This window comes from Bos mutus, chromosome 10, assembly GCF_027580195.1.
Source record: "Bos mutus isolate GX-2022 chromosome 10, NWIPB_WYAK_1.1, whole genome shotgun sequence".
NCBI lineage: Eukaryota > Metazoa > Chordata > Mammalia > Artiodactyla > Bovidae > Bos > Bos mutus.
This window is the reverse complement of record NC_091626.1, coordinates 43,500,282-43,509,809: the sequence shown is the minus strand read 5'-3', so window position 1 is coordinate 43,509,809 and position 9,528 is coordinate 43,500,282. Positions and strand designations below refer to the sequence as shown.

The window sequence follows — 9,528 nt, the reverse complement described above, 5'->3', positions numbered from 1 at the left end:
GGCCACAAACTCTTCCGCAACCTCATAGTGGCTACCGGTACCAATTCGTCCAGAGCGGTCAGATTTTTCGCTAGTCACGGTGTATTGTCTAATCTGCACTCTTCTAATTCTTAATAAACGTTTGCACAGTGTTCCTATAATCCCTGCACTCCAAAGTATTGACTAGAAAGTATGAGGCTTTTTTTTTTTTTTGAGAACCCAAAATATGATTTCACCACTGATAGCAAATAAGGAAAGAGAACGAGTACCACACGGAAAGTGAAAGTGAAGTCGCTCAGTCGTGTCCGACTCTTTGCGACCCCACGGACTGTAGCCTACCAGGCTCCTCCCTCCATGGGATTCTCCAGGCAAGAGTACTGGAGTGGGTTGCCATTTCCTTCTCCAGGGGATCTTCCCGACCCAGGGAACAACCTCCCAAAATTAAACAGTCTGATAACACAGAAGATGACGGTTGGCCGACTCACTGAAGCCCCTGGGTTCACTTTTTGCCGAGTTATTAATATAATTTCAGCCCTGACCTAATGTCAAGAAGCAGTTAGGGAACAACCGCAGAAGAATACTGCTTCCCAAGTCTAAAAAAGACGCCCCTGCCGTGCCATTGTTGCCACAATGCCGTGACTCGGATTCGAACCGAGGTTGCTGCGGCCACAACGCAGAGTACTAACCACTATACGATCACGGCGAGCTACTGGGACGCCGCGAGTAATGCGTCACCCAGTGTTGTCCTCGTCTAGATGGCTGCCGCCCTCGCCTGCCCAAGTCGTTCACTATCAGCCCCTCTGGTTCTGGCACAAAGCCTGAAGCGGAGTAAAGGCGCCGTAGACTCCGGGCCGAAGTCTCTGTTGATCGTCCGCCTGGACCGTTAAAGTACTTTGCAAACTAAAGGACCCCTGGGACGCCGGGCCTGCGAACCGGACTCAAGCAGCCTGGAGGGGATGTGAGGCCTGCGCCAGCGGGTCGCCCGAATAGCGGCGCCGGTCTCTTCCTCACACCCTTTGTGCCCTGGCGCTCGTGCTGTCTGAACAGGCTCTGGCTGGGAATGGGACTGTCTCTTAACTCTCACAAGAAGAAAAATCATTTCCGGTCCCCAGCACAACTTTCTTCGAGATGCGGAGTAAGATAACCCCAAGATACCTAGCACCGCGGTAGTGAAACCGCAAGATCTGTCCCGCGGAAGAGTGCGGACTGATATTGACACAGCTGAAAGACAGTGCGCCTGCGTACGCCCGGGCAGAGCGGCGAGGTTTAAGATGGGCGGGAATTAGCAATGTCACAGCCAGGGGGCGGGGCTTTAAACAGAGAAGAGCTCAGGCGAGAAGCGAAAGACACAAGTCTCCAGTAGCTCGCCGTGATCGTATAGTGGTTAGTACTCTGCGTTGTGGCCGCAGCAACCTCGGTTCGAATCCGAGTCACGGCATTGCGAAAGCAGTGGCACGGCAAGGGGGCTGCATTTTAGCGTTCTCCCCCATTTTATTTTTAATCTTCAGTTTGTGGCAATTTTCTCGAAAATGGATCCCAATCCCCTTGTGACAGAAACGATATTTACGCCAGGTCTAGCTACACTGGATTTCGGAAGAATATAGGCTTCCGCTTACACTGGGCTACGTACGTTATCCGGCACAACCCAAACAAAGCACAGAACACTCAAGAGGCAAAGTGCTAAAATTAACATATGTACAAATTTCCATAGCAGCACTGGAAATGGGCTTCCGGTAACAGAAGTCTTCGCAGAACAAGTGACCTTGGAAGTAGCTCTTTACAGGCAGAAAGGGAATTTGTCAAGCAGCAAGCAGCCAGGATAATCTCGTGAGCTAAGGTCTTGAAATGGAACGAAGAGAATTCCTCTTTGCAGGTCTTCTCTTCATCTCATCCCCACGACGCTTACAGGCCCTGGTCGGAAAGGTAGTATTAAGCGCTTCTCAAGGACCTGTTGAAAGCAAGTAACTAAGAAATGGGAAACGACACTGAGGAAAGTCCACAAGATGAACTGTTAAAGGCTCCGCAGTCGAAGGGTGTTGGGAAGAGAGTTAGAAGAGTGAGATTCCATTCGGGTTTAGCAGGATCCTTCCGACTGCTCTGCAGTGGGGGAAGGGGGTAGTGATTAGAGCAGACGACACTGGAGAAAGACGGGTGGTCCCTCTGGATTCACTCATTAGAACCAGTGGCACGTTCTGTTTAGCAAAAAGGCACTGCCTACTGTGGACTCAGCCTGGTTCTAGGCGCCTTGCGGACGAGAGCTCCGATGTATCCAGAAGGAAAATCGGGCTCCCTCCCTGCTGCGCCCAGGGACACAACAGAGGACGGCACCGGATCCGGCGGAAACACAGGTGAGCGGACGAGTCAATGCCGTCGGGGGAGCAAGGGAAGCAAGGAAGGGGGTGCTGCAGATGAGGGGAACAGCAGGTTGAGATACATTCATGGAGTCCCTTCTAAGTAGCCAGTCCAATTCTGGGGGTGTCTTCCTTCAGAGGCAGCGTTCGGTCACTCGGGGAATCAACAAAGAGAAGCCCTCAGGAGCTCCCCTCTGCCGATCTGCGGTGCTGGAAGGGTCTCGAAGGTACAGGAGATGGGATTCCTCCAAGGAAGGCGAGTTACACAGTTTGTGAACATTTTGAGTTCACGGCCAGTCCCGTCCCTGGATGCCCAAGTGGTACCCCCTAACTCCCACCTCCCTTACATGGAACCCACTCTTTCTTACAGCATCGTCACCATCTCGGGTAGCTAATGGACCCAAACTGGAGAGAACCGGAGCAACTGGCAAAAGAGCAATGCGCCTGCGCATTCTCAGACTCGGCCTTAGGCCTGAACCCGCCCCATAGGTGGACCCTTTGGTGACGTGCAGAATGGGAAGGCCTATAACTGTTGAAGAAGACAATCCGAAAGTTCGCCTGACAGGTCTCCGGTAGCTCGCCGTGATCGTATAGTGGTTAGTACTCTGCGTTGTGGCCGCAGCAACCTCGGTTCGAATCCGAGTCACGGCATTGTGGCAACAATGGCACGGCAAGGGACCTCTACTTTTAAATTCCTTTTCCCACCCTAGTCCACGACGCTTTATATAAATCATAACTCACTTTTTTGAAACGAAACGCTGCATCTCTCTACTTTGAAAACTGAGCCACCTCCGATCGCCACCTTCAATAATTCTCATTTAATCCTCTGAATGCAGCATTAGACCAAACAAATTGTAACCCTTTCCCTCCTGAAAAAAATTGAAAATCAGTGTCAAAATCATTTTACACCAACAAAACAGCGACCCTGTGGCCTCGCGATTTCTTTCCTTTTCATACATTAAAAAAAAAAAGTCTTCATTTTCAAATGGAGAATACAAAGCACAAGCCCAGTGAAAACTGTCTCCCTCTCATTCTTCACCCTATCTAGCAATCGTCGTCAGTTTCCAATATATTTTTCTGTGGCAGTCTTTGTATAAATAAATATTTGTATATGTATGCGTGTTGAGTCCTAAGTCGCTCAGTCGTGTCCGACTCTTTGCGACTCTATGGACTGTAGCCCTCTGTTCACGGGATTCTCCAGACAAGAAAACTGAAATGAGCTGCCACGCCCTCCGCCAGTGGATCCTCCGGACCCAGGGGTTGAAACCTTCTCTCTTATGTCTCCTGCATTGGCAGGCGGGTTCTTTACCACTTAGGGTCATCTGATACATGTATGCACATATATTCCCGCTTGCTTCTTCCATAGTACAGGTGACATCTCTTCTTCCTCACCCCCAGAAATCAGACTAAACTTGAAGTCTTAGATTTGCGTTGGTAACCTATCTCCCACTACAGAAGAGTATACATACCCCAGGGGGAATCTCCACCCACCTGATCTAGTCCTTTTTCTCCCCAGGCACAGGCTCCTGGTTGGGGAGGGTGGAACTCTGGGTTGATAAGATAAGGGAAAAGCATTCATTACCTTGCCCCCAAAAAAAAAAAAAAAAAAAAACGGTTGGATGGGAGCCTGGGCTCTGCTGGGAATTGGCCCTCTTTTGATTTTAGGTTGGAAGGTCAGAATTCATTTGGAGACCCTCTGAAGGCAGGAGGAGGAGGGGTTGGATGGCATCACCAACTGGATGGACATGAGTTTGAGCAAGCTCCAGGAGTTGGTGATGGACAAGGAAGACTGGCATGCTGCAGTCCATGGGGCCGCAGAGTCAGACACAACTGTGAGACTGAACTGAACTGGACTTCCATTTCTTCCTTATTGTCAGAATCCAACTTAAATCACAAACCACTCAAGTTAGAAAATTCAAGTTCAGTGAAGGTAGAACTGAATCCTACTATGTTTGTGTTCCAAGAATACAGCCTCCTCATAAATATTTGAACAGAGATATCTTATGGAGTCCATAAATGAGATAAGTGGCCCAGTTTGCTGTATGGCTGCATTTTAAGTTGTATTCTTGCAACACAGAACCATGTTATTTTTATACCAGAAAACATGACTCAAATGAAGCTCCATCTACATGCAGAATATCTAAGAACAGAATTAATATATTTGGGATATGTTTGTCTTCTCAAGGTTGTGGACAGAGATGAATGCAAGGCAAGGCTGGAGACCAAAGGCAAGGGCCAGGCTTAGAAAAAGACAAAACCAGAAGGAATGAGAGTTCAGAATGGGACTGGGCACTCAAAGGTAAGCAAATAGAAGTAAGGACATCCCACGCAGTACCCAGCAAGGGAAGTGAGCACTAAGGACTAGGCTTTGGGACATGTGCAAACTTAGCACGTTAAGGGAGGAAGACAGGATTTGTCTTGAGAGAAAAGAGAACAGTGTCATTTCAAGAAAAGTTTGGGAGAAGAGGACTTTAAGCATAGACGAGGTAAGCAGACAGGAGAAAGAGAAATGAGAAGTCACTGGTCTTAACACATAAAAGTCGTTGACTTTAAAAACCTTCTGTGAGAGCAAACGGATAACGTGTAACAAGAGTCAGAAAAAAATATACACTCTTTGCCCCAATAACTCCACTTTTGGGAATCTTGCCAAAGGAAATTATCCTAAACTTGGAAAAGTTATCCACATAAAGATGTTTGTTACAGTTATTTAGAAGGGAGGATAATGGAAATAGCCTAAATGATCAACAAATAAAGTGATAAAGTATGTTCATTTGATGAGATATTAAATAGCCATTTTTAAAGTACAAAGTCAACTTTTAACTGCCATCTCCAACTAAAGGGAGTAAGACCCCTTTAAAGAAATTGATTACAAGTACAAGAACTGCAGACCGGTAAGTACAAGTTGTGTCTGGAATATCTTATGTGAGAAAGCAAGTAAGTGTTTAAAGACTGGCAAGACCAAGTCAACAGAATCCAGAAGCTTCTTGAAAGGGCTCTTACTGGCCCAATTTAGGACAGTTTTGAGCATTAAAAAAATGATGGTAATGGATTATACATATTAAATTAAAAAAAATTTTTTTTGAGACCACAGGGATTGGGTGGAGGGGTTGGGGGAGGAGAAACTCTCTCTTTACAGAAGAATGCCGGATAATAAATGCAGAATGACAGAATTAGAGTCACCTTTTGCAATCCCCAGTGTAATAACAAATGTAAGCATAGATCATCAATGGAAGCTAAGACCGCTGGGTAAAACATGTTGGGAGCTAATAGTCTTAGGTTATCACACCACAACTTACTCTAAATTGTGAAATGGAGAGATCTGATGGACTCCAGTTTAACCAAGTGATCAAGCCTAGCATCGCCAATAAAGGACAATGAGCACTATTGACTGGCCTGCCAGTGTAACACACTGGAAAGTCCACATCATCTCAAATGTAGTGGTCTTTTTTTTTAAAAAATGTCAAGCCTGAATCTAATCATGAGGAAACTATGGAAAAATCCAAAATGTGAAACATTCTACATGACAACTGCCCTGGACATTTCAAAATGAGCAATGTCATGAAAAACAAACTAGCAAGAAAAAAAATGGGAAATATTTCAAGATTTTAAAGAGAGTAAAGAAGTAAACAGTGCAACAGGGGAACCTTGGTAAATCCTGAATCTGGACGGAAAAAATCCCAAATGTATATATGTATGTATGTGTTGGAGAAGGCAATGGCACCCCACTCCAGTACTCTTGCCTGGAAAATCCCATGGGCAGAGGAGCCTGGTAGGCCGCAGTCCATGGGGTCACTAGGAATCAGACACGACTGAGCGACTTCACTTTCACTTTTCACTCTCATGCATTGGAGAAGGAAATGGCAACCCACTCCAGTGTTCTTGCCTGGAGAATCGCAGGGACGGGGGAGCCTGGTGGGCTGCTGTCTATAGGGTCGCACAGAGTCGGACACGACTGAAGCGACTTAGCAGCATGTATGTGCACAGTCGCTCAATCAAGTCTGACTCTTTGTGATCCTATAGACTGTAGCCTGCCAGGCTCTTCTGTCCATGGGAATCTCCAGGCAAGAGTACTGGAGTGCTTGCCCTATCCTCGTCCAGAGGATCTTCCTGACCCAGGGATCAAACCCACATCTCTGCATCTCCTGCAATGACAGACTGATTCTTTACCACTGAGCCACCTGGGAAACCCAAGTAAATGACATTTGGCAGGGAGGGATGGAAAAAAATTAATATGGACTGTATAACAGACAATGCTATTAATGATAATGGTTTGTGGCCCCATAGAAGAATTCCTTATTCTTAGGGAATGGCTGCTAAAGTATTTAGAGCTGAAGCATCATGACAACTGAAACTTGCATCAAATCGTTAAGGGGGGGAAAAGGCTGAAGGGATAGAACAAATGTGGCATAATGTTAAAAAGTGGTGAATCTAGGTGAAGGGTATACAGATTTCCCCTGTACTTTCTTACTTGTACTTACTTGAATTATTCTGTAAGTTTGAAATTAAAAAAAAAAAAAAACCTGGAAGAAAATAAAGCTTTCATAATAAAAATGGGGAAATTATGCAATGTTCAGTGAAAAAAATAAGGATACAAAATTGTGTATACCACAATTATAGCTATATAAAAATAACAAGAGAAATGATGTTTATTCATTTCAACATTTGTTAAGCTCACTGAGTGATGAGAACACCCAAATCACCTTCAGAATCCTGAGTCTATGGTGCAATGCTTAACATGCTTAAGTACAAGACTTTGGATCTGGCAAACTCCACCCAAGTCTTGAGAGCCTCACCTCTGTATCCTTGGTTCCTAGCAAGCTATCTGGCCCCATGAGGTGCTCAACAATGCCTGATTCTGAAAGTGCATTAACAAAAGTTTAAGACAAAAGTAAGTTCACGGTGTACATAAAGTATTAGAGCTCTCTAATTATCATTTAAACTATCCTTATGATATCCTCCCCCATCCTCATGTGATTTTACTTCCTAATCTTCCTCACTATGAATTCACCCCTTCTTAATGGTATGCTGGTTCACTCAACCCACGCTGACCTCTTAGCTTGGAATGACCATTTGCTCCTTTGCTTCATCTACCCACACCCTACCCAGTTCAGGTCTACCCCCTGCGTGAAGCCTGACAACTTTTGTGCAGACCTTATTTGGTTCCATTCCTCTGTGCTGTCAGAAGCTTAGCTCCATATTTCTTAAACATAGGTGGCTTCATTTGACACCTACCATTGTAAGCACTTTACAGTTTTAAAAGCCTGTTCCATCATTTCCATCATTCCATGTCCATGATTTCCCTTAATGCTCACAGGACAGTCATCATGCCCTTTGCAGATATAAGGAAGGTAAGAATCAGTGGCAAGAGGAGAGTCTTGCTTTTGATCCTGAGATGTGTCTCGAGCCCACAATTACTGTTAAACACCTGGTGATTGAGGAGACCCTCCAATATGAATCTACTGGATCATTCTTTTAGAATTTATTATCTTTATAATAAATAAAGATATTTATTTATATCTTTGCTTTGTTAGTCAATTTTAAGCAAATATCTATTTATTAGGTTGCACTGAGTCTTAGTTGCAGAATCTTCAGTCTTCATTGTGGCATGTAGGATCTTTCAGCTGCAGCATATGGAATCTTTAATTGTTCCATGTGGAATCTGGGATCTAGTCCTGACCAGGGATGGAACCCAGACCCCCTGCTTTGGGAGCACAGAGTCTTAGCCCCTGGACCACCTGGGAAGTCCATTAGTCATATTTGAAGCCGCATATTTTTATGATGTGCGTGATATTTTCTCTATTATACCTCATGAAACCATATACAATATCAGACATTTCAATTATCTCCTACAGTCCTGCCCCTCAAAGAGTGGTGGGAGGACCAGCTGCATTTGTATCACTTGGAAGCCTGTTAGAATTCCACCGAAATTCCATCCCAGCTAGACCTACAGAAACTTCAGTTTAACAAATTCCCCAGGAGATTTGTGTTCATTTTATAGTTTGAGAAGCACCGTCCTGTAACACCAACTAGAATATGCACAAAGCAGAAACTCAGCAAATATTTTGAGACGTGGGGCCCTGGGAATCCTAGGAGATTCTCAGTTTTGCCATCACATCTTACTGTACTCCAGTTTTGAGCTTCCTTCCCTTTGGGACCTCAGGTGGCTCTTTGCTCCCTCACAAAGCAGATATGAGCCTAAGAGAGAGGGAGACATTGAGGTGGTGTCAGAGGGATGGATGCTGATGAAGTGAAGCTGCTGTCTTTCCAACAGTCAAAACCAAGTGTTGGAGTCGGGCCTCAGGGCTACAATATTTCTGGGGAGAAATTGGCTTTATTTCTAAGACAAAAATGCCTATCGCTTGAGCATCTGAGCCTCTGGGGATTAAGGGGTTTGTGATAGACAACACTGTAACTGTTTCTAGACTTGGTTTATTGACTTGCCTGTTTCTATTCTGTCACTAATCTGACGGACAAGGAAACCCGGGACATGAAAGAATTTCTGCGTGTTTGCGCTCTCTGGCATCAGGGCCGGGTCGACCTGCTCAGAATGGGTGAGCTCAGGGGTGGGAGGCGTTTGTGCAAGGGCTGTTTGCCTGTGAGGAGGGCGTGTGTGGAAGCCACTCGGGAGAAGTGGGTGCCTCTAGGGAGCTGATTGTCTGTGATGTGAGATGTCCGCCTGGAGTGGGTTAGAGTATGTGCAGTGAGAGCGGTTGGATGGGAGGAGGTAGGTGGGGCTCCCATAGCAGCACGCCGAAACCCGGTCCTACCGAGCAGCCCCCATCTCGGCCTCCCCTCTGCCTGCCCCCAACCCCAGCTTTTCCTCCTAGGATAATATTTCCCAGTTAGGAGTGGCCTTGGGGAGGGGCAGAAGGAGCCGGAGAGCCAGGAATCCAGGAGTCTAAGGACTCCCCTCTCGGGGTCGCGCTAGGTGGGAGGTGGCGGCAGGGAACAGACGTGGGCAGGTGAGCCCCTGCAGGGAGAGGCGTGGCGACACGTGGAGGATTTATCCTCAGTCCATCCTCAGGAGTCGGATGCCCTGCCCTGGGGTCGCCACTTCGCGTCTTCGGCGAGCACACAGGCTGGAAGCCGGTCCCCCTCCTCTCCGTGGGGCGGGGAGTGGGGGGAGGTAGACCCCTTTAGGTAGCGGAACCCCGCCTCTCCCTTGTTACCGACGAGCCCCGCCCCCTCTCGCCGCCCG

The 9,528-nt window shown here is 46.6% G+C and overlaps 1 long non-coding RNA gene and 3 other non-coding genes across 5 annotated transcripts; 3 read left to right on the top strand and 1 right to left on the bottom strand.

Moving 5' to 3' along the window:
• Positions 1–610: 610 nt before the first annotated feature.
• Positions 611–682, bottom strand: TRNAH-GUG (transfer RNA histidin (anticodon GUG)). Its single transcript has one exon. It is a non-coding gene; the product is annotated as a tRNA-His (tRNA).
• A 442-nt stretch (positions 683–1,124) lies between these two features.
• On the top strand, positions 1,125–2,838 carry LOC138989394 (uncharacterized). Of its 2 annotated transcripts, none has more exons than XR_011465645.1 (3): positions 1,125–2,327; positions 2,469–2,557; positions 2,701–2,838. It is a non-coding gene; the product is annotated as an uncharacterized lncRNA (long non-coding RNA). The 2 variants fall into 2 exon arrangements; XR_011465646.1 differs by having other exon boundaries at positions 2,469–2,586; positions 2,701–2,710.
• TRNAH-GUG (transfer RNA histidin (anticodon GUG)) lies at positions 1,346–1,417 on the top strand. The gene has a single exon. It is a non-coding gene; the product is annotated as a tRNA-His (tRNA).
• Positions 2,839–2,909: 71 nt separating the features above from the next.
• On the top strand, positions 2,910–2,981 carry TRNAH-GUG (transfer RNA histidin (anticodon GUG)). Its single transcript has one exon. It is a non-coding gene; the product is annotated as a tRNA-His (tRNA).
• Positions 2,982–9,528: the final 6,547 nt, after the last annotated feature.